Raw genomic sequence first — 22,576 nt, 5'->3', positions numbered from 1 at the left:
GTGTAATCAGATAATCCAAATAAAGCTCAGATTGGAGCTCTAAGCATCTTGTCATCACTAATTATATTGTGTCTGGCTTTCACAGACATGTTGAAATTGGTATCAACGTTTGTCATTCTGCAAAAATGTATACATGGTTTTTAACTCATGTGATGTCCTTCTAATGCTGAATTCTCCTTAGTGGGTGTCAAGCAAAGTACACAGCTAGCCATTTTTCCCATGAAACCCCCAAACCTTAAGTTTAAGCTTGCTGCATACCTTTTCTCTTTATTATAGGTGAAGGATAGGAAAGAACTGATGGAAAAGGAACTTTCCTCTGTACGAACCTTCAGAAAGAAATTTTCTTTAAATATCAAAACATTTTCGAGCTGTAGTCTGTGCACAGTGAGCAAAGGTTCAGAAAATGTAAGGTCTATTCCCACGACTGCCATTGGCTTGCTGGGTCATTTTGGACAACAGCACTTTTTCTCCTCATGTTAAACCTGTGCTTTCATGGGTCTATAGACAAGTGATTAACTAATTTGTCTTGTACTTTATGGCCATGGATGTACATTAATTGTTTTCCTCTTATTCTGTCATATGACAACTGGATCAGAGTCAACCTGGAGAAGGGCTGGGTTTGAAATCAAATCTGTTCCTCCATCCATCTTTCACCTTGGCTGCTGAAGTAGTAGTGCTGGTCCAAAGGAGCTATCAGAGATTTGTAGCAGTGAGCAGGGGCAGGCATCCTGCACTTCAACTAGCTATACGTGATCAGGAAACTGCTGCCTTGGCTTCCTCTTAGAATTGTAGAATCATAGAATGGTTTGGGTTGGAAGGGACCTTAAAAATCATCTGGTTCCAACCTTCCCCTAGAAAGTTGCCTCAAAGTTGCTCAAAGCCTCATCCAACCTGGCCTTGAACACTTTCTGTAAAAGGAAGATACAGTGCAACATCTGAGCTCACAACCACCAGAGAAGAAAAGACCGCACAATGCAGGACAGGCTTTAGAATGTGCACAGTTTACTGCCTCTCATGAATTCATGCTGGAGCCACCAGCTGAAGGCTTTAGACCCTGCTTACCCTGTCCAGTGTGATCCCAGGCCTGCAGCATGTCCATGCAGTCATGATGGTGCCAACCTCAGTGCATTCGGTTCTTACAAGGCTAGCATTTACGGATACACCTTGGATATCTCTACCTTCTGCTCTCCACTCCTTACAGCTCTGGGTTTAGCAGGAACTGAACAAGATGGGATCTCTCTCTTTCCCAATCATACATGCAGCAAAGCCCATGAAAGCCTGAGGTACAACAGCCCACCCAGTAGGATCAGGCCACTGCCTGAAAAGTGTTTTTCCTCGGATATTTTTGCTCAGCAAGTGGTATTGCAAGTCCCTCTTTGCACAAATGCCGCCTGCTATTCTGCACATTCTTGGCACTCATTGTAACGAGTTGGAGTCATAACAGGGTAAGCTGTGAAATTGCAGCAATAATAGCAAGAATACAGAAAACTCAGTCTATTTGTAATGTCCTCATACTTACTTCCTTTGTTCAATGGGGCTGTTAATTTAAAGAAAAGAAATTAAACTGCAAGAGCTACAGCAGGCTGAAACAATTTTAAAAGGCTGAAGATAGAATGACAACACAATAATAATGACAGTGCAATAATGTTCATTTATAAGATGGCTTTCATTCAAAGCTCTCAGAGTGCTTAACAAACTTTGTAGGCAGAGAACAAACTGAAGGCCACTTTTGGGGCTAAGGTAGAGGTGAGTTGTTGTGGATTCCTAGATATTTTGCAATGTTGACTTCTTTACGGCTTAAAGACTGCTGGATGTTGTGAAATCAAGAGGCTGATTGAACATGGTGACAAAAATAATATGATTTTAGGACCTGGGAAAGAAGGCCAAATCTTTTACAGATGGACATTACTAATTCATAGAGGGCTGAGGGCTCTGTGATTTGGCAGAAAAAGGCTACCCAAAATCCCATGTCCTGGAGTTGGATCTAGATGATTTCAGACTGGAAACAACAGCAAAACACTTCGCAGTGACAGTAATTAACTATCAAATCAACTCGCCCAGGAATATGAGTGGACCGTCTGCTGCTTGAAGCACTTAAATCAGAACTATATGCAGCTTGAAAAGGTATAGTGTACACCAGAAAAGTTATGGGCCAGATATAAGAATAAAATTATAAAGCCTATCTTCAGGAGAGGCTCAACCAAGATGATTGTAATGGTCCCTTCTGGCCTTGAAAATCTATGAATATATGAATCTAGTTATTTATTTATTTCCAAAAGGGCTGGGGAAGGGGAAAGGTGGGAACATCAAAGATATATTCATGTAATGGGCTAAAAATAGGGCTGTTTTTCCTGTTCTGATATTTTGACTGGAGTGATTTAATTCTGTACTTGTATATGTTTGCTATTAATTAGTAATAGGCATTGTAATTAATAGTAATAATAAAATAGTAATAACATTTTTGCTTCCAATAGTTATCCATTCCCTTCTCTTTCTCCTTTTCCTGTGAGCGCAATGGTTTCTTAGAACACCTGCAGCTTTTCATTTGGCTGTACTTTAATGTTATTTCCATCTAAATATGACAAACCCTCCATTTTTCAGTGATGTCCATTTTCCCATCATTCTCTTAATGTCCTTTCAGTGAGAGACAGTTCCCCTAAAGAAATATTTCAGTTCTGTTTGCTAATTTTTTTAATGCTTGTGATGTATATTTACATTTATAAATACAACTTCAAAAATATGTTAAAATTGGTGCATATTTTGGTACATTTGTATGTCAGTGCAGAACTTGAGTACATTAGTAAAATTACTATTTTTCGTATCTCTCTCTTTGTGTGTACAACAGAGCTAGAAGACAGATACACAGCCAGATCTTGCACCCTTGAAGCAATGTCACCCTTGTGGTAATTAAGCATCTTTAAGGGTGAGTCAGTTTAGCTAGGACCTGGGACTGTGCTTGTCTGGCTATACATGTGATATAGGTAGAGAGATAAAGATGTGAATTTATTTGGCCTGACAGAGGGGGTCCAAAGGAAGTTTTATCCTTCATAAAACCACTGATTGGTGCCATGAACACAACTTCCCAGGGCATCTTTGTGGCTGCTCAGTTCTTCCAGCCAAACTCCAGGAAAGATTAATCTAATCCCAAGTCCAGAGTGACGGTATTCTCTTTTATCCCCTAGTTTCATGTGCACAAACCTGTTCTCTCCTCTTGCGCTGAAAAAAGGCAGTGAACAAGTGCCATTGGTTGATAAAAATTAGTACATTTCTTGCCTTGCACTAGTTTTCTGCCAGACCACCAAAACACACAGTTGAATTACCTGACTCAAGGAGGATGAGAACATGCAACTGTGAGCTCAGAACAGAAATACACAAGCCTATGTTTAGGGACAAGTCTACACTAATGAATAAGTAGAATCATTCCTTAGTTATTCTGAAGCCATACAACACAACGCTGCTTGCACCTGTACGACCCAACTTTCTTACCACACCAAAAAAAGAATAGTTTACTGCATAAATCCCTCTTTTATGTTAACTTTAAACTATGACCAGCCAATGACTCTGCTGGTTGACTTGGATCAAAACCATGACAGCTGTGCTGAGTGTACCAATACGATGATAAGGAGCACAGATACATGCCTATACACAGCTCAGTTTGGGAGAGTCAGACTGGCTTAGGCTGTCATGGAAATGCAGTCTCAGATCATGTTAGTGTCCATGAGCGGATCAAACTGTAGGCAGCAGCTGACTCATGTCTAACCAGCGGAAAATGCAAGCTTGCATCGGTCTTGTCGTGGTTTTAGGCTGATCCAGCAACTAAAACTCACACAGTCTCTCCTTCTCCAATAAAGTAGAGAGGAGAGGAAAAAAAAACAAAAGGACTGAGGGTTGAGGCAAGAACAGAGGGAGCACCCACCAACCATGGTCCTGGGCAAAACAGGCAGCGCTTTTCTCAAAGCAAAACAGTTTATTAATGATTACTTAGAAGGACAAAGGGAAATAAAAACCGATTACTTGAGAGGACAGAAAGAAACAAAACCAGATCTTAAAACCGACACCTTCCCCCCCCCCCCCCCCCATCTTCCTTTTCCTCCCGGCTCTACCTCCTCCCCCCAGCAGCACAGGGGGCAGGGACTGGGGGAGTGCAGGTCAGTTCATTCCGTGCTGTTACTGCTGCTTCTTTCTTAAAGGAGAAGGAGTCCTTACACCCTTTTCCCCTGCTCCAATGGATCCCCTACCCACGAGGAAAAATCCACAAATTTCTCCAACGTGAGTCCAGCCCACTGGAAACAATCCTTCCCCACAGATTGCTCCGGTGTGGGCTATACCACAGTCTCGGATACTTAGGGAGCTGTAGCCACTCGCTCCGGCGTGGGTCGTCACGAAGACTCCAGATGCCTTTCTGCCTTGCCGTGCCCCCAACACGACCATCCTCGGGCTCAGGCATCTTCTCCCCACGGGCTGCGAGTGGGTCGCTGCTCCACCGAGGCCGTCCTGGTTGCAGGGGGGCAGCCTGCTATCTCACCATCAGCCGCAGGGGAAACTCGGCTCCGGCACACCTCCTCCCGCTCCATCCTCACTGACCTGCTGTCGATGCGGCTGTTTCTCTCAGATCTCAGTCCTCTCCAGGTGAACTCAGCCCAGTGGGCACCCTGGGAGTGGGGTGCCCCCGAGTTCCCCAGCTGGCTCCGCCGCCGCCATTCTCCGTGGGCGGCGCCGGCCCGACGCAGGCAGCCGCCCGGCCGGGAGCCAGGGAGCGGGGGCAGTGCCCTCCTCCCTTCTCTGGTCGATCCTGGGCGAAGCACCTTTTCCGGTTCCCTTGTCCTGACTTAAATAGGGCAATTCGCAGAGGCGCCCTATTGGCTCAACCCCGAGGGGGATGGCAGTCTGATCCGGTGGCCAGAACTAAGCCTAACCCGGATCCAAAACCGGGGAGGTCGCAGGGAGCAAAATCCCTCTCCTGCCACCAGAACCACCCCCCTCTCCACATCAAACCATGACAGGTCTGCACCTATCTATGCAGGCATTAATTACCTTTCCTCACCTGCATTTGCTTGAGAAAGATCGAGTTGTAGTTCATGGTGGAGTTCTGGCATTCAGGCTATCTTAGTTATTGCTGACTCAACTTCCAAAACCCATTCATTCTTTTAGGCCTCATAATGATTCGTAAAGGTGTAAAATAGAAACCCTGATAGAATTAAATCTGGCCAGGGACATCAAGGGCAACAAGAAAAACTTCTATAGATACGTCAGTGATAAAAAGAGATCTAGGGAAGATGTAGGCCCTCTCCGGAAGGAAACGGGGGACCTGGCTACCCGGGATATGGAGAAGGCTGAGGTTCTCAGTGACTTCTTTGCCTCAGTCTTTACTTGCAAGAGCTCCAGCGGCACAGCCAGAGTCACAGAAGGCAAAGGCAGGGACTGGGAGAATGAAGAACCGCCCACTGTAGGAGAAGATCAGGTCTGAGACCATCTTAAGAACCTGAAGGTGGACAAGTCCATGGGACCAGACGAGGTACATCCGCGAGTCCTGAGGGAACTGGCAGATGAAGTTGCTAAGCCACTATCCATCATATTTCAGAGGTCGTGGCAATCTGGTGAAGTTCCCAATGACTGCAAAAGGGGAAACATAGACCCCATCTTTAAAAAGGGGAAAAAAGAAGACCCAGGGAACTACAGGCCAGTCAGTCTCACCTCTGTGCCCGGCAAGATCTTGGAGCAGATCCTCCTGGCGACTATGCTAAGGCACATAGAAAAAAAGGAGGTGGTTGGCAACAGCCAACATGGCTTCACTAAGGGAAAATCCTGCCTGACTAATTTGGTGGCCTTCTATGACGAGGTTACAGCATTGATGGATAGGGGAAGAGCAACTGACATTGTCTACCTGGACTTATCCAAAGCATTTGATACTGTCCCAAACGACATCCTTGTCTCTAAACTGGAAAGACATGGTTTTGATGGATGGACCACTCGGTGGATAAGGAATTGGCTGGATGGTCGCACTCAAAGACTTGTGGTCAATGGTTCAATGTCCACATGGAGGCCTGTGACGAGTGGTGTTCCTCCTCCAGGGGTCAGTACTGGGACCAGTGCTATTTAACATCTTTGTTGGAGACATGGACAGTGGGATTGAGTGCACCCTCAGCAAGTTTGCAGATGACACCAAGTTGTGTGGTGTTGTGGACACGCTGGAGGGAAGGGATGCCATCCAGAGAGACCTTGACAGGCTGGAGAGATGGGCCTGTAAGAACCTCATGAAGTTCAACAAGGCCAAGTGCAAGGTCCTGACGTGGGTCGGGGCAATCCCAAGCACAAGTTCAGGCTGGGTGGAGAATGGATCGAGAGCAGCCCTGAGGAAAAGGACTTGGCAGTGCTGGTGGATGAGAAGCTCAACATGAGCCAGCAATGTGCGCTGGCAGCCCAGAAAGCAAATCGTATCCTGGGCTGTATCAAAAGAAGTGTGGCCAGCAGGTCGAGGGAGGGGATTCTGCCCCTCTACTCAGCTCTCGTGAGACCCCACCTAGAATACTGTGTTCAGCTCTGGAGTCCCCAACATAAGAAGGACATGGAGCTGCTGGAAAGAGTCCAGAGGAGGGCCACGAAGATGATTCAAGGGCTGGAGCACCTCTGCTATGAAGACAGGCTGAGACAGTTGGGGCTGTTCAGCCTGGAGAAGAGAAGGCTCCAGGGTGATCTTATAGCAGCTTTCCAGTACTTAAAGGGGCCTACAGGAAAGCTGAAGAGGGACTTTTTACAAGAGCGTGTAGTGATAGGACAAGGGGCAATGGATTTAAACTGAAGGAGGGGAGATTTAGGTTAGATATAAGCAAGAAATTTTTTACATTGAGGGTGGTGAGGCAGTGGAACAGGTTGCCCAGAGAAGTTTTGGCTGCCCCATCCCTGGAGGTGTTCAAGGCCAGGTTGGATGAGGCTTTGGGCAGCCTGGTGTAGTGGAGGGTTTCCCTGCCCATGGCAGAGGGGTTGGAACTAGATGATCTTTGTGGTCCCTTCCAACCCTAACCATTCTATGATTCTATGATTCTATAAAATGGATCTGTGTAAACAGTAGGCACTGATATTGTGAATTTGAGGGAAAATCAGCAAGAATGAAATTAAGTAATCAACAATATGAAAAACCTGCCTATGAAAGCAACTGCTTACCCATGTTCCCTTCAATAAGCTGGTGGTAAGGGGATGAGGCCATGGAGGAACTTCCTTAGGAATTTTCATACGCTTACCCACTGATGCACACATGCATGCACATGTGTATGTGTGTGTGTGTGTGAACATGCATATCTGCATGGGCTTTGTCTGTGCCAGTAAACAAACCAGCACCATTGCACAGAATTTAACAGTCTCTGTGGCTAGTCAGATGGTCCCTGGCATGCTGTTGATCCTGGCTAGCTAGCACTGTCCCAGACAATTCCCAGGCACAGCTCAGGTGCCAGCATGCGCCAGGCACTGTCCCCGGTAGGCAAGTTGGAATTGGCTGTTTTATTTTGGAGGCAAGGTTGTTTAATACTAAGGAAATGGCCAGACTGTGCCAGCTGGCCTCAGAGACAGAGCGCCGATCCTGATGCTGCTTAGCTTACTTGCAGAGATGCAGCCAAAATGTCGGCAGGAGATTTGTCTTGGTCTCACTTCTGCAAGCTCAACTGGCAGTAAAAACACAAGTTCCTTTCTCCTCTGCTGTGGCTCAGCAGTATGGAGCTGAAACACTGAATTATGTTGATCCACGGATGAGGAGAGAGCTGTTCCTTCAACACAAAGGGAAGAAATTAAGTGGACAATCTGAGACAGAGAGCTGGAAGAAAAGCCATGAAAAAACAGCTCACTGTCCCTGCTGAAGCCAGCATGGTGGTGAGGACAGAAGAGGCAACTTTTGCTTTTTGGTGATGTACTCCAGACACACAGGCTCTCAGCCCTCACGCATCTGCAGGAATCCATTTGTCTTTCTGACACAGATACAAATAGCAGCAAAACTTTGTTCATATCGTTGCCTACTTCAGCTGAGTGCTAATAGGCAGCACCCATTAGCTATAGCCTTGTTCCTGCTATGGCCCAAGATTGTCTATTTACAGAGACGTTTTGAGGGTTTGGCTCCATCTTTTTTCTGCCCACGGCCACCTGAAGGAGAGACTGTGAAGAGAGAGTTCAGATGGGAGAAACGAGGGGAAGGGTGGGGAGAAGAAATTTCTTCTCAGATATTTTCTAGTTGAACACAGGTTTTTGTTTCTTTGAGTTCAATATATAGTATCCATTTAAAAAAAAAATAATCACTAAAGATTCTACGTATCATTTTGTCTCACAGAAGGCTTGCAAGGAGTTGTTCCATAGCCTGAGGCTAAAGCTAGCCCAGATATTAGCTGAACCAAACAAGGCTGTCATTACGAGCCAGTCTGCACCCCTGCGATGTTTAAAAAAAGAAGTTAAATTAATGCCAAAAGATGAAAGCTAGGAAAGAATCTGAACTGTACAGGAAAACAGAGGCTGCAGAGGAAGACAGGGCCAAATACCTGTATTTAGTCATCTACCACAGAACCTGAGGTGGACTTAGATTTCAGGCTTTGAGGGAAAGAGCTCAGTGGTTTATTCAGCCTTCCTGCTGTACCTGGTTACATGACCTTGACTCCCCAGGTAAAGGGAAGAAGAAGGTCTTGTATTCCAAAGACAACCTTATAGATGTCCATTAGCTATTGTATCTGGATTTCCTCTCTGACTCTACAAGGAAATAGGACTTGGCTGCCTGAATAATAGGTGAAGTTAACTCTTCTTTTGGGCACACGCTACACGGCAATTACCTGAGTTCATTTCAGGCACCACAGAAAGCTGCTTTGTGCAGCCCAGGTTGTGAGTTTGTAACCTGAAGAACCAGCAAGGAGAGGAGCAGGGAGGCCTGTTGCTGAGGGAAGCTGTCATCAAGGAGCCTGGCAGGAGGAGAGAGATGCCAGTGATGTGCAATGTTGCAGACCCTCCAGCTCAAAGAGGCAGTGGCACTGAAATATGTCAAGCGCATTGGCTGAGTTTCGGCTCAGTGGAGAGGACAAGACATACACCTGGGAACCGGGGAACATCTGCTGGAGCAAGTCACTTGAAAAATAACCTTGCAATGGCTTGGGAGAAACATCTGCGCAACAAATGACATGCCACCGGTAATGGAAGGATGGAAAGACAGAAGTTGGGGGAAAGCACGAGAACCATCTCGTGTCGATAACACCAGGAGCTGGTGACAGCATGAAGAGAATTTAGGTCAGCACAAACTTATTTAGCTATATAGTTTTTATGCATAGGAGCTGATGCAGCAGCTGTCTAATTGAAATGACTGTGCAGCTGTTTTACCACTGGCCAATGTGAACATGAGGGAATCAAACTTTCCCCCTTTTCCCCATTCTCCACTCTGAGATTGTTTCTCTATTTTGTTGTTTACTTCTTATAAGAGTTTACTCTCACATGTTTCCTAGTCTGTCAATACACAACAGCAATCTGGGAAGGATATGAGTGCTTTAAATCAGATGAAAACTGTATCGTTCTGAGACGTGGAATATAAGGCACAGGATCCTATAGTTTGTCTAGAACAAAGCTCATTGATACACAGGATAGGAAAAAGCTTCCAAACCCTTCATGCCCTCACATTGACTCTTACTTTATACATTATTTTGGACAACACTGTTATTCAAGCAGAGCAAAAATTCAAATGAAACATATTCCAACAAGATGCATGCATTCCCTTTGGGAAGCTGTGGGTGAAATTTCCCAAGCTACATATTTTAGGAAGTCAGATCAGGTGGTTATTTTTGATTTCATGTGCCTCCAGATTTGAAGAACAGGAAACAATTTCAGTTGTCTGAATTAGTAGAAGTCAAAATCATGCAGGGACTGTGTTAGCAATTTACCAGCGCATATGACTGAGGGTCAATACTCAGAAATGTACCCCGGACCTGTTTAGTTTAGTTTAGCTGCAGCCAGACCACTCCGTACTTGAAGTTGCGGACAGGAGCTGGTTCATTTTTATTTGGCTTCCACATCCAGTTGACCCGGGTTCAAAGCCTACATGCCCCAGTACAAGCAGGTGAAGAGGCAGATCAGTGGGACAACACCTCAAATTTGCAACATTATTTTTGTCTGCATGCCTCTGCTTTTGCAGACACGCGCATGATGAGGAGATTCAGCACTTTCCTGAAATGTGAACCAATGTTTGCTGGCCACGGTACACACCAGTCCTTACCATTTCATAAGCTTACTTGGTGAACAGAGCTGGTACGGAAATAGTTCTACCAAATTTGTATAGCAACTTCATAGAAAAATTGGAGACAACCTCTAAAAATTGTAGACATCTCTTCTGTAACCCCTCCACCTTGCCTCCATGAGGGTAAAGGCATCAGCTCTACAAAGGAGAAGTGATATGCCTTTGAGAAGGGACCTGACACTACAACAAGAGTAGAACAGCTGCTGTTAGTTCCAGAGAAGGAAATCTGTGGGAGGAGGTCGAGTCACAAGGATGAGATGGTACAGATCTAAGGAGTAAAAAGATACAATACCAAACAAGGAGGTCTGAATTATGTCAAGTGTTAGAAATGTGGAGGAGAAATCAAATGTAATTTGGGAAATATGGGACAGCAGGATTTGCAAATGCTAGAGGCTTGGAGGTATAATTAAACAATTACTCTCTCTTCACTGGGTCTTTTATCCAGGCATCAGCTCTTGGAGAGTGTTAGAGAAGGAACCCTGGATTAGACGAAGTTTTTATTTTCTTTGGTATGGATACAACTCTTACTGAAGAAAGCAGACCAACTGCCCCATTCATCTAAACTCTTTCCTGCCAGAATTTCTACAGTCTTTAATAGCTGCCTTTTGACTGTTTTCTGAGTGGGCAATGGGAAGAATGGGAGAGGGGTAAAGGAAGAGAGTGAGAGACTAGGAGCAGGATACAGAGGAAAGTTAATTAGCTGCACATGAATTTTGAGAACATGGTGTTTCTACAAGTGAACAGATGCAATACTCTTAAGGAGAGATCTTTAACCTTCAGAGGAAGAACCTGAGTTCAGTGAAGTGGAAAAACAAGACAGAAGGAATAAACCAAAATGAACAGGCTTCAGAGGACTTCTGTCACTCATCACAATGCTGTGAGAAGGAGACTGAAGTCAAGAAGTCAAAAGCCCTAGGCATATTTTTACTGATTTTATGTCTGGTTTTCTTCCTTTCTTCCTTCTTGACCAGCTCATTATGGCTGCACTAATCTTAACAGCTCACCAAGTTATCAGCACCAAAGAAATACATATGTAAAATGCAGACATTTGGTTTATGCTGCACACTTCAGGTCTTACTATTTGAAAAATAATAAAATTACACTGTCACTGTTCTCATAACAACTATTTCATGACAGTATGTGAACAACTAATGTCATTTGATACAGTTGGTAAAGGAGGAGGCAATATTTTCTCTATGCTATTGAAAGAACAGGACTGAAATTGGTGGACTGCTCATCTTTGTGCATGTCACCAAAGCACAGATTCAGTAATGTCTCTGTTCTTCTATCAGAACTTTACTACCTTCTTATCACCGTAACTCTCCTTTTCCCATTGTTTCCCTCTTTTTGCTCATGACACAACTTAGGATTCCACTCACTTTCTTGAAGACCATTTTTCCATTGAGATTTCTATATATGTTCTACTTTTCATGAGATGGAGAAATCCGGGCTAAACCCCATTTAGCCATTTCTGAAGATATGCTTAATCATATGATCGGTACTCCAACTCCAAGGGAATTCTATCAGACTTGACTTTCCAAGGGAAATCTTTAAGCCTTTGCCTACACTGTTAGATTGGGTCAACACCTGATTGCCTTCACTGCGTTAACCTCTGTTCACTCCTAGGCTCCTTTTCTCAAAAAAACCACAGTAAATCCACACATTACAAGACAAAGCTTTCAAGGTCCGCTCCAGAAGCTGTGGCTTTTTCACTCCTACCCAAGAGAGTTTTCCCAACACCGTACCCTGAGGATTTTCACTCTCAAACACTTCCATATGGCCTTAGGACAAGCTCAGTAACCTACAACGGTTTTTCATGGTGGTAAACTATGGTATGAAAAAGCACCACTGCACAGAGCTGCAGCACATCTCTCTCACTATTTTGCACCCTTTGTACTCAAAAGGACACTCACAAAATTAATAACTGTCGCAAGACCACAGAAACAGCATTTGGGATGCTGCAGATACCCAGGCCAAGTGCTTTGCACTGCGTATGGCTGGCCCACATTAGATGGTCACAGTTTTGACTGCTGTAGACACAATTAACTCACATAAAGTAGCTGAGAGGGGACAATATCCCTGATACAGACTATGAGGAAAATATATCACAAAAGGAATTTGGCCTTGGTCTGGTCTGCTTGGTAAGGAAAGTGGACATTCTTTCACTCTGATAGATCTCACTTGGTTTGCACAGTTAAAAGGATTTGGGCTTTTTGAAATGAAAAGGAGATTTCTACTACATGTCAGCATGCTGCTGACAAGGTCTCATCAAAAATGCACCATGACCATGTTTCCCCCTTGGTTCCTCTGTAAAGCATGTAGCAACCTGTGTCTGCGCCACAGGAAAAGCTGTTTGAACAGATCATCCTCGGGACTTGACACCAAACGCGATACCACACTCGAGAGTCTATGTAGTACTTTCTGTTTGTGGCTCTGTTTATCATACTACAAGTCTTGATTATTCTAATGACACTGGGCCTCTTCAGAAACACATTGTTTATACCCCCAAGGAGTTTGCTGCGCACACAAATATTCTCAATCTACTGTATAAACAAATGTGTTATTCAGCAGACAGCTGCAGTTCTGCTGCTGATAACTGGCGAAGGGGCTGACAACAACAAAGCAAATATTGCCACCAACTCTAATTAGTTTGCAGGCTTGCACAGGGGCTGGATTCGTTCTCCATCGTTTCAGTGGGCTCTGGGGCATGCGTTGCTGACTGCGTTGGGGTCCTTGGTAGATTTTTGCTTAAACCAAAAACCTTAACTCTTGATCCTGCATCTAAAACTTCATTTTGTCCTGTTTGAGTGAATGCCTGATCATGGCTTTCAGAAAAGGAGTCAGTTATCAGACTCACAGCTTTGGGATTCATCAAATACAGGTGCTTCTCTATTGAAAGCACGCAAGTTGCAAGAAAATATGAGTTAGCAAATAGTAGAGGTGGTTTTTCACTGAAATTGTGTTGGTGTTGACCTTCCCTGCCTCAGTTACCCCTGCTGATTCACAGAAGTCCTTTTCTTTGAATACAAGTTTTACAAAGAGACCTTCTAAGGTGTTTAAAGTGTTTAAAGCCTGAATTCCACTTGGAGGGAATGTATCCATGGGGAGAGAGGAGACTGAAGGAGAAAAAAAGGAAAGGAAGTAAAAAGAGATTCTCCAGTTGGTTGCACAATATTACGTAAGGATGACTGAAATGATTAAAAGGAAATGACTGAGTTTGACAGGCTAAATACAGCATAGTTGAAAACTTATTAGGGCACATTGAATTGGGAGCCAGCAGAGATCATCCGGGTGTTGAAATCAACTGGATTTAGCAATTGCATATTGGTTTCTGGTTTCTGACTCTTCTCAGTGCAATGTGAACATCTCCATCTTTGAGGTGTTTTGGGAATACCACAGTTAGGTTTCCTTCCTTCTTTCCTTTGGGCCAGGTGGGTAAAATTTGGAGATATGAGTAAGCCAATCAAAATAACAATCTACTACAAGAAACTACAAAACTTCATATTGTTCCAGCCATGAAATGAGGGACACAAAGTCATTTTGCTAAAAAGTAATGACTTTAAGAACTTCAATGTATCTCAGTTGTTTCAAGCAAACCCAGTACATACCCACAAACACAAATTCCTGTCATCCTGCCTTACCTATTGGGTTGATACTCCACAACAGACTAAGCTGGTCTCTAGAGATCAATGTTTTGAGATCTTATTTCTGATCTTTTTTTTTTGCATGTGTGCTTGTTAGTTTTTCTTCCAATACTACTTTCCTTAGGTGTTGAACTGTAAAGGAAGAAGTGTCACACAACAAAGGGTGAGCAAAAAGGGCAGCAGATAAATGTGTGATTGTCATTGTCTGTCCTTTCCTGCCTTCTTTCTTTGGCTCATACACATAGAGATAACAGTACTTACAGAGAAGGTTCTGTAAATGTGGAAAAAATATTAAAAAATCAAGCAAATTTTTCAACTGGCACCATGCCTCTTCTCATTGCAGATTCGTTTCACTTCACTGGAGCCAGAAAGGTCATCCTGAGTGCTCAGTTTGTATTTTTATTGCATATTTCTTTTTTTTTTTCTGTGTGCATCCCAAACTTCATATTAATATTTCTTATATCTCTGGAGTTGTGGTTTGGGGGTTTGCAAGAGAGAGTGGACTGTCCCACCATGGCAAGAAGGCACAGATATTGATCCCTACCATGAATGCCATCAGCATTCAAACTTTCTTAGAGTTTTAGGCAAGAAGGAGAAGAACTGCAATCAGGTCAAAGCTGGATCTTTTCTGTTGCAGAAGGGAGAGAGACAGAGAAAAATATAGAGCTGGGTCAGAGACCCAGGAAAAAGTCCTCAGATGCTAACTGGTCCTGAGGGAAGGCAAGCAGGAGCAGTGACCAAAATTCATTGAGGATTTGCTTCCCAGAAGAGGCTCTGCCTTGCCAGGACTGGCATACATGAAATAATCAGGGTGACGGCCGTTTTATGGGCTGAAGCAGTCTGCTTTCCTGGAACTCCTCTGCCTTTGACCTAGTCTGGTGCTTATCATAGGAAAATTACTACCCAGAGAAGAATCATCCCACTTTACTATCCTTCCTTGTTTATCACTAATGCCAGGACACCAGCACTGATGCAGCTGAAAGTCTCTAAGCCCTGCTCAGTGCTTAGACTCTGAGGGGCTCAGCAGAGTGACAGTGTACAGAAATGTCCATCAATGAACAGTAGAGGTGGGGTAGGAGCAATCCTTCCCTGGCAGGGAGATTGTGGACATAAAATACATTAAAATTTCAACGTACTCAAAGGTGACATAAAAGAAGGAGTTCTTAGAAATCTGTGGTCCCGAAAAATATTTCTTATGCCTAGCCTGCGCTCACTTTGTCCTGAGTCTTTTATCCTTCGTTTTAGACAAAGATTTTGATAAGTAAATTTATCTTCTCATCATGGAGATGTTTATAGTTTTACACTGTCTTTGTCTGACTAACTAAAACCACTATCTTCTGATCATGCTCTCATAAATTTTAAGGCCAGAAGAACCATTATTTTAATGTAGTTTGACTTTTTTCATACTACAAGACACAGGATTGAACCATAGATCCCTCTATCAGGCCTGTAACTTCTGGTTGAACTAGGGAGTCTCTTTAGGAAAGACATCTAATCTTGATTTAAAGACTTCTTTAAAGACTACTTAACAACTCATCAAGCTTGTCTGGGGTTTCTTCTTTGGTTTATAGAAGTAATGAACCGAGTCCCCCATCCTCCCCTCCTGGAGATACTTCTTAATGGAAAGCAAAAATGCCACAATTACGACACACCATGTGTGGGACATAAAACCTCACTCTCGCTCTAGTATCTGTATCGTATTTAATAAAGTACCAACAGAGCAGCAATAATGTACACTGGGAATCAGGCATCATAAATAAAAGGAGGAAAATGTAATAATGGGAAGTTGGAGAAAAATATGAAAGCAGCTGTAAGAACAGAAACAGACAAGGGAGGGGGGAATCAAAAAACCTCACAGCCAGACATATAAATAATGTATTTTAAAGGAGGTGCACTTTTGGAGGATTCTTCCTGAATAGGGGAAGAGATACACAAGCATGCATGTACACACATACACACATAGACATGCACACGACTTGCCAGATCTTACCAGATGATGTAGTTGAGGCTGGCTGAACTTAATTAGCTTGGATGAGTGGGTTTAGATTTTAACCTTCCTTGTTTATTTGCTTTCACTGTGCTGTGGTAAAGACTTTCAGACATGGAGGGAAGGGGAGGAAGAAAGGGAGGGCTGAAATGACTCTTGAAGAAAACAATAAGCAGCTCCATATTTGTCCAGTTGTTTGTTGTTAAGGATGCAAGGTAATTGCTCAGTTGTTGTAAACCAGCACAGCTCTGATACTGATCTACACTAGCTGAGAATCTGACCCTGGGAAGATTTTCCTCTCTGGATTTCAAAGAAAGTTAATAGTTCCTTTTTCCATCTTTGTTGCTAAAAGAATCACTGCAGGGGTCTGTTGTCTGCCACTGAAGCCACCTGACATGGTTTGACCACTTCCATAGTTCTCTTAGCTTCCAAAACAAGCTGTTCACATCCAAATTCATTTATGGAAACAGTCCCTGGCTCTTACTAGCTCCCAGACCATGCCTGGGAACTGTTTGGGAAAGTGCTAATTGGTCTGAGCTGAAGACTTGACTGCGAATGAAGAAGTCTGGATGAATGAGCTCCAAAGCTAAGGTATGTTCCCTGGCTCTGGGAAAGTCATTAATTTAGGCATTGCCTAAACATCTAGATCAAGGTGAGATATATATTTATGCTGACAATATGGGTCCTTCATGTCTGAATTTAAGCATATCAGGACCTAAATCATAGAATCACAGAATTGTTTGTGTTCAAAAGGATCTTTAAAGATCATCTAGTTCCAATCCCCCTGCCATGGGCAGGGACACCTTCCACTACACCAGGTTACCCAAAGCCTCACCCAACCTGGCCTTAAACACCTCCAGGGATGAGGCAGCCACAACTTCTCTGGGCAACCTGTGCCAGTGCCTCACCACTCTCAGAGTGAAAAATTTCTTCCTTATGTCCAATCTAAATCTCCCCTCTTTCAGTTTAAAACCATTGCTCCTTGTCCTGTCACTACAGTCCTTGGTAAAAAGTCTTTCTCCATATTTCTTACAAGCCCACATTATATATTGATATATATAAAGACATTTTCCTTGGTCTCTCAAATGCAGGTTTCAACACAGTCTCCAGCATAATCTAGGAGGCTGCCTTTCAGCCCTACCACAGATTTTTTGTTCCAGTCTTTAGACTTCATGGGATGCACATCGCAGGGAATTGTAATGGGGAGAGAGGGTCTTTGCAAGATAGTTGACGGATTCTTCTTAGTCAAGGTTTATTTGCTGATGTCTGGGGGTTTCTGAAGAGATAATATTCTGCATTTGGGAGAGAAAAATCATCCTGGTTGATTTGAGAGGGATTTATAAGCAGAGTTTAACCCTGAAGAGAATAATTGAGATCTGAGGTCCGAAGTCCAAGGTGCAGCTGAGACCTAAGGTGGATGTGTATTCCTACCTGCCAAAGCATCATTATGGCTCCTCTTCTGCCTGTCAGAAACAGAACTGGCCTGGACTGGACTACAATGGTCTGGCAATGTCTATCAAAGAAAATTAAAACAGCAACAGGAAGCAACAGAGGGCTGCAAATGTTTGTCCATCTGTAATCTCAGACCTTTGTTCTGGCCTTTTGCTCCTGACCGAGAACCTCAGCTCACTGCTTCCAAGGAAGGTGGATTAATGCCCTACACATCAACGCCCTGCCAACTTGCCACGGGGCATGGGGGGAAGCTCGCTCCTCACCTCAGTGCTGACAGTCGGTGCGGAGGAGCAAGAATCACCATGGGTAAGGATTGAACGTGACAGAGAAAAGACTGAGAGCCACGCTTGAAAATGCAGTCTGGCTCCGAACAGTGATGTGCAAAAATAGCACTTTCTCACTCAGCAGATCAGCTCCCTGGGCCTGATATGTTTCCCCAGCACTCAAAAATAATAAGAAAAATGCAGGAGGATGATTTTACTTATTTCAGCCCTATCGAAACACTATTCTTTAACTTTCAGGTCAACTGAGCTGTACACTGAGGTTCTTTGTTTTTGTGGTGAAGCCTTTCAGTGTTACGTAGCAGAGCTCGAAATGGTGCAAATAGTCTCACCTGGCTTCTCAGACACTGCTGTTAAGGCTGCTGGTGTAGAACACATTGTGAAATCCAGAGTACAGCAATTGCAATTTCCAGTCATGAATGGGAGGGAGAGAGAAAGGAAGGGGATACAGGGCTAATTGGCTATGTTTTTGACTAAGTCAGTTGAGAAAAGTGTCTCTGAGACCTTGGAAAACTTCAAGGCTTCTCAAGATAACCATGTCTGCGATGACTACATAATAATCCAGTAGAAGTGAGGAGCTGTCAATGACTGCTCAAGATCCTGCCTTCTTGAAAATATATCTACTGAGAAAGAACTGATTATTTGAAACAAATATTTTAAAAAAATTATTGTGATGGCAGTGTCCATCATTTTTAGCACCGAGACCTAGTGGTTAGAGGACTCTCCTTGGTAAAAGACCAAAGTCATGGGCCCTTCTCAGGCTGCAGTTACTTCAGCTACCAGATCTCACATACAAGGTCCCACCTGCTCTCTGGAATGTGGATATGCTTTACCTTAGATCAATCCTTGGATAAGAAACAGTCTCTCAATGGGGGATGAAACCACCAGGTGTCCCCTTCCATCACCAAATGTTCTAGATGATGTACAAGGCAGGTTCCTTCTTGCCTGATGTCTGCCTGGTCCCATGATCTTACATTCCTGGCTGTACACTCACCCAGAATGCTCTGTAAGACAGTGTTTACAATATTTTCTTGGGATGTACAAATAGATGATTTCCAACCATTCAGGCTGAAGGCGTCCTGAAGCCCAGGTCTTTTGCTTCTTCAGTGCATACTGTAAAATATTATGCTACCATGGTAAATATGGGTGGCCTAATCACTATGTAAGGGTCTTGTTTGATATAAAGGCTAGTTGATGCTCAAGGCCTGGCTCATGATCAGGTCTGGGAGGATTGATTGGTTCTTTTTGCACCGAATAAACACTTCTGACCTCATGTGTTCAGCTGAAGGTTGACACTAGTATTAATGGTGCTGATAGGCTGTGGCCTGGATTTCTGCCAGGTAGCTGGTAGGTTTAAGTCCTAGTTTCGGAAGGCTCTGGGTCCACACGTTCTTACCTCTTGCTACTTCAGAACTAATATATTACTCAAGGAAAACTGGATAGACAAGACAAATTAAGTTTCTCCCAGAAAGCAATCTCTCCTAAAACCTATACTTTGCTAGGTAAGTTTTTTATTACCTCAAAATGTTTGTTCTTGACAAGAAGGAAAAAAAAGGAGAAGAAAAAAAAGGCGACTCCCACCACCACCAAAGAATAAACAAGAAGAGACTTACATTTTTTTCAGTAATTGATTTGCAGGCCAGTAGATATCCAGCGACGGATATTTGACTCTCAGAGGGTCTCTAGCTGTATTAACTCTTTCATGGATCCAGGAAGAGAATTGCAATAAAATACAATAAAATGTTATTGATTCAGTTGCTACATTTTCCTGATCAGAATTTCAGCAGTTCAATGTCATATGAACCAGACATATGACACACCACACCACTATGCCTTTTTTCCCAAAATACAGCTTGATTTTAGCTCATGAGGTGCTTGCAGGGTGATATTAGCCAGCTGTCACTGGAGGATCAGATGATATTAATAGCAACTGGCATGTCTATTCAGTGAGCTGAGCTCATCCCTGCAAAATCAGATGGAGTCTATTTCAAACAAAAAAAAGGAAATCAGAAGAAGCCAATTGAAATGGCAAAACTGCTACTGACTTGAACAATCAGATAATTCATCACCTGAGTGTAGCCCTGGTGAATGTAAGGAAGCCACAGAACAAGACTGGGTCTGCAAAAGGTTTCCTCAGCCTATGATGTTAAGAGTGCACTAAAAACCCGGCTGGCAATGACATTCGGTCTGTGGCTTGCCCGTCAAAATGCATCCTGCATCCTGCCAGACTTGTTTTTCATGTGTGCTCCAGGGTAGCAAGCATTAGCCCTACCATTCACCCATGGATACGCATAACTTAAAGTGTACGAGTAGTCCTGTAGACTTCAGTGGGACGACAAATGTGTTCACACACCTTAGCAATTCACTCATTAGGACACAAACCCCATATTACTTTTCTGTCAAAAGGAAATTTGAAGTTCACTTTCCAAATGCCAAAGGACCATGCATTTACTAAGAACAACATTTAGCTTTTCCAGCCTCTGTTCCTCAGGGCCAGAGAACTTGTACGAAGGAGGAAAATCACCCCAAATGGGCTTTTCTTGTACCACAAGGATGAAAGCAAAAATTCATTAGATAAAAAGAAGGTCTACATTTATGGTTAAATATTGGATGTGTAATTTAAATGAGAAAGCCAAGTTGAATGCAAAGCAATTACTGACACTTAATATTAGTCAGACTAATAAAGCAGCAATTAAACCTCATTATACAGCCATAAAATTGATGTGTAATAGATTGATTGCACCAAATGCTCATACCAATGTTTGATGGCATATTATATGCAAGGTGAACTTGTTCATTTAATTGGAGGATCAAAATAATTTCCTGCAATGGATTTAACCTTATTGCATTTCTTGGCTTCCAATGACATCAGTGACAGTGCAAACAAATAAATAAATAGAATGAAAAAAGAGTAAAAAAAGCCTACAGACCAGCTTGCTCTATGGCAAATACTCTCTATTCCATGCTATAATATTCCTTCTCCCAGGAGATCCATGGTTATTTGAGAATCTTCTTGCCAGCAGCACAATTTGGATCTTGCACAGCAGCGCTGCTTCATTGTTCACTCCTTGAATTGAATGTGCGGAGCTGAAAGAAGCCTACATGTAAATGTTTTACTGCATGTTTACAGCTGACATGGAATTCAGCACCTTGGAGTATATTAAGTTCAATGATTAAAAGAAATTGCTGTTGGAATCCTAAAGGGTAAGCAGTAAGGAGACCATTAATAGAAATCTTTTAAACTCCTCCAAAATCACATCTGAACCTTTTTAATTTGTCAATAGATTCAGACCTAATCATTATATTTAATCAGTGTCTGAGGGTCTAGCATATCAGGTTCAATCCCTTTTTAATATAAATTAGTTATATGGGTTCATGTGATGAATATATTAAAAAATAAAGAAAAGATTCAATTCCTTGATGGCTATAAAACAGAATATTTGCTGAAGACAAAATTTTGGGCTTTGGTTCTTATGGATTATCATATGACTCATTTCAGCAAGGTCATATAATGACCTGTTATCCTTAGCTACCCATCTTTGCATTTCACAGCATCATTGCTGAATCTGAGCCACCACGCAGCAATAAAGCTAAATGAATAACCATATTTTCTGCTCCAGCAACATCTGCTTTGATCAAGAGAGCTTTATCTTTCTACATGGACCTCAACTCTGCAGCAACTGAAGGGCTCACAAAATGCATAACCCCATGTCAGAGGAACCCTCTGCGAGGAAGAAATTATCTGAAAGACAAAGATACTTTGGCTACCTGAATCCTGTGACAGAATCCTGTGACCAAGTAGGATTTTAAATCATGAACTCCTGTACAGCTGGCCAGCAAACAATAAGCATTTTCTCTAAGAGGAAAGAAAAAGATCTATTTTAGAAATCCCAAGAAGACTGAGGTCAATAGAAAATTTGCTTTTGACGTCATCATTTTCCCAAGGATTTCAAACAATTCTACTTAATAAAATCCAGGCATGGAAGTAAAGGAGATAAGCAGGATATAACCCATCCCTTATTTCAGTGTTAGTAGTTCAGCTAGCAAATTTTCCTTCAAAATCCCCAAAATAGCAGATTCAGCAAATGTGCCATTTTTATCAGGCTTTGAGTTTCCAACTAACTCTGTGAGAAAGTCATCACTTGTAAAACCGTGTTGCTCTTGTGAACCTTTCTTTTTCCTTGGTCTGTGATGAGCTTTGGTTCCTGCTGATCAACAGTGGTTTGAACTTATTCTGGATTCCAGCAGAGCAGTGACCTCAGGTCTGATTCATTACTCCCTCATCCTACAGAGCTGAAGCTCCTCATTTTCAGGTTCCTGGAGTTTCTAGAACTAGTTGCAACTACAGTATGAATGGTACATGCTGCATCGCTATACAAATGAAACAGCTCTAAGCTAACACCCTGACATCTAGTCCTTTGCTCACATACGTGACTTCAGTTCAAGAGACCATCACCGGCATAGTGGGGAAATGAGACACTGCTCAAATCCTTGAGACTTTATCTTGTTTCACTCAGCCATATCCATTGTACAACATGAAAATAATTATATATAAAGAAGAAAAAAATTCCTGAATACACCTACTTATACTCCATTTTTTCAATGTAGTTTAAGTAAGAAAAATAAATGTTTAATGCTTAATAAAACCTGACACCTAAATCCCTTTGGCAGGTACTGCTGGTGAGGCTCACATTCTCCCATCTAGGCAGCATGTGTTCTACTTCTCTAAGACAAGATTCTGAAAAGTAGAATCCAGAATTTCAGTCCATATTTAGATTCTCTAGCCTATGGACTGCTTTTAGAAATGATGCCCATCTCATTTAAACAGAACTGTCAAAAAATTGCCTCTTTCAGAAATCAAGCCTGGTATTTATTATCTAAATATTAACATCAGAGTTTGATTTTTGGCACCAATGTTGGTAAATCTTGATCCATGCTGTGTGAAATGTCATTTAGATTAAAGGTT

Source organism: Tauraco erythrolophus, chromosome 2, assembly GCF_009769465.1.
Source record: "Tauraco erythrolophus isolate bTauEry1 chromosome 2, bTauEry1.pri, whole genome shotgun sequence".
Lineage (NCBI taxonomy): Eukaryota > Metazoa > Chordata > Aves > Musophagiformes > Musophagidae > Tauraco > Tauraco erythrolophus.
The sequence above is the reverse complement of the archived record's forward strand: the minus strand, read 5'-3'. Positions refer to the sequence as shown.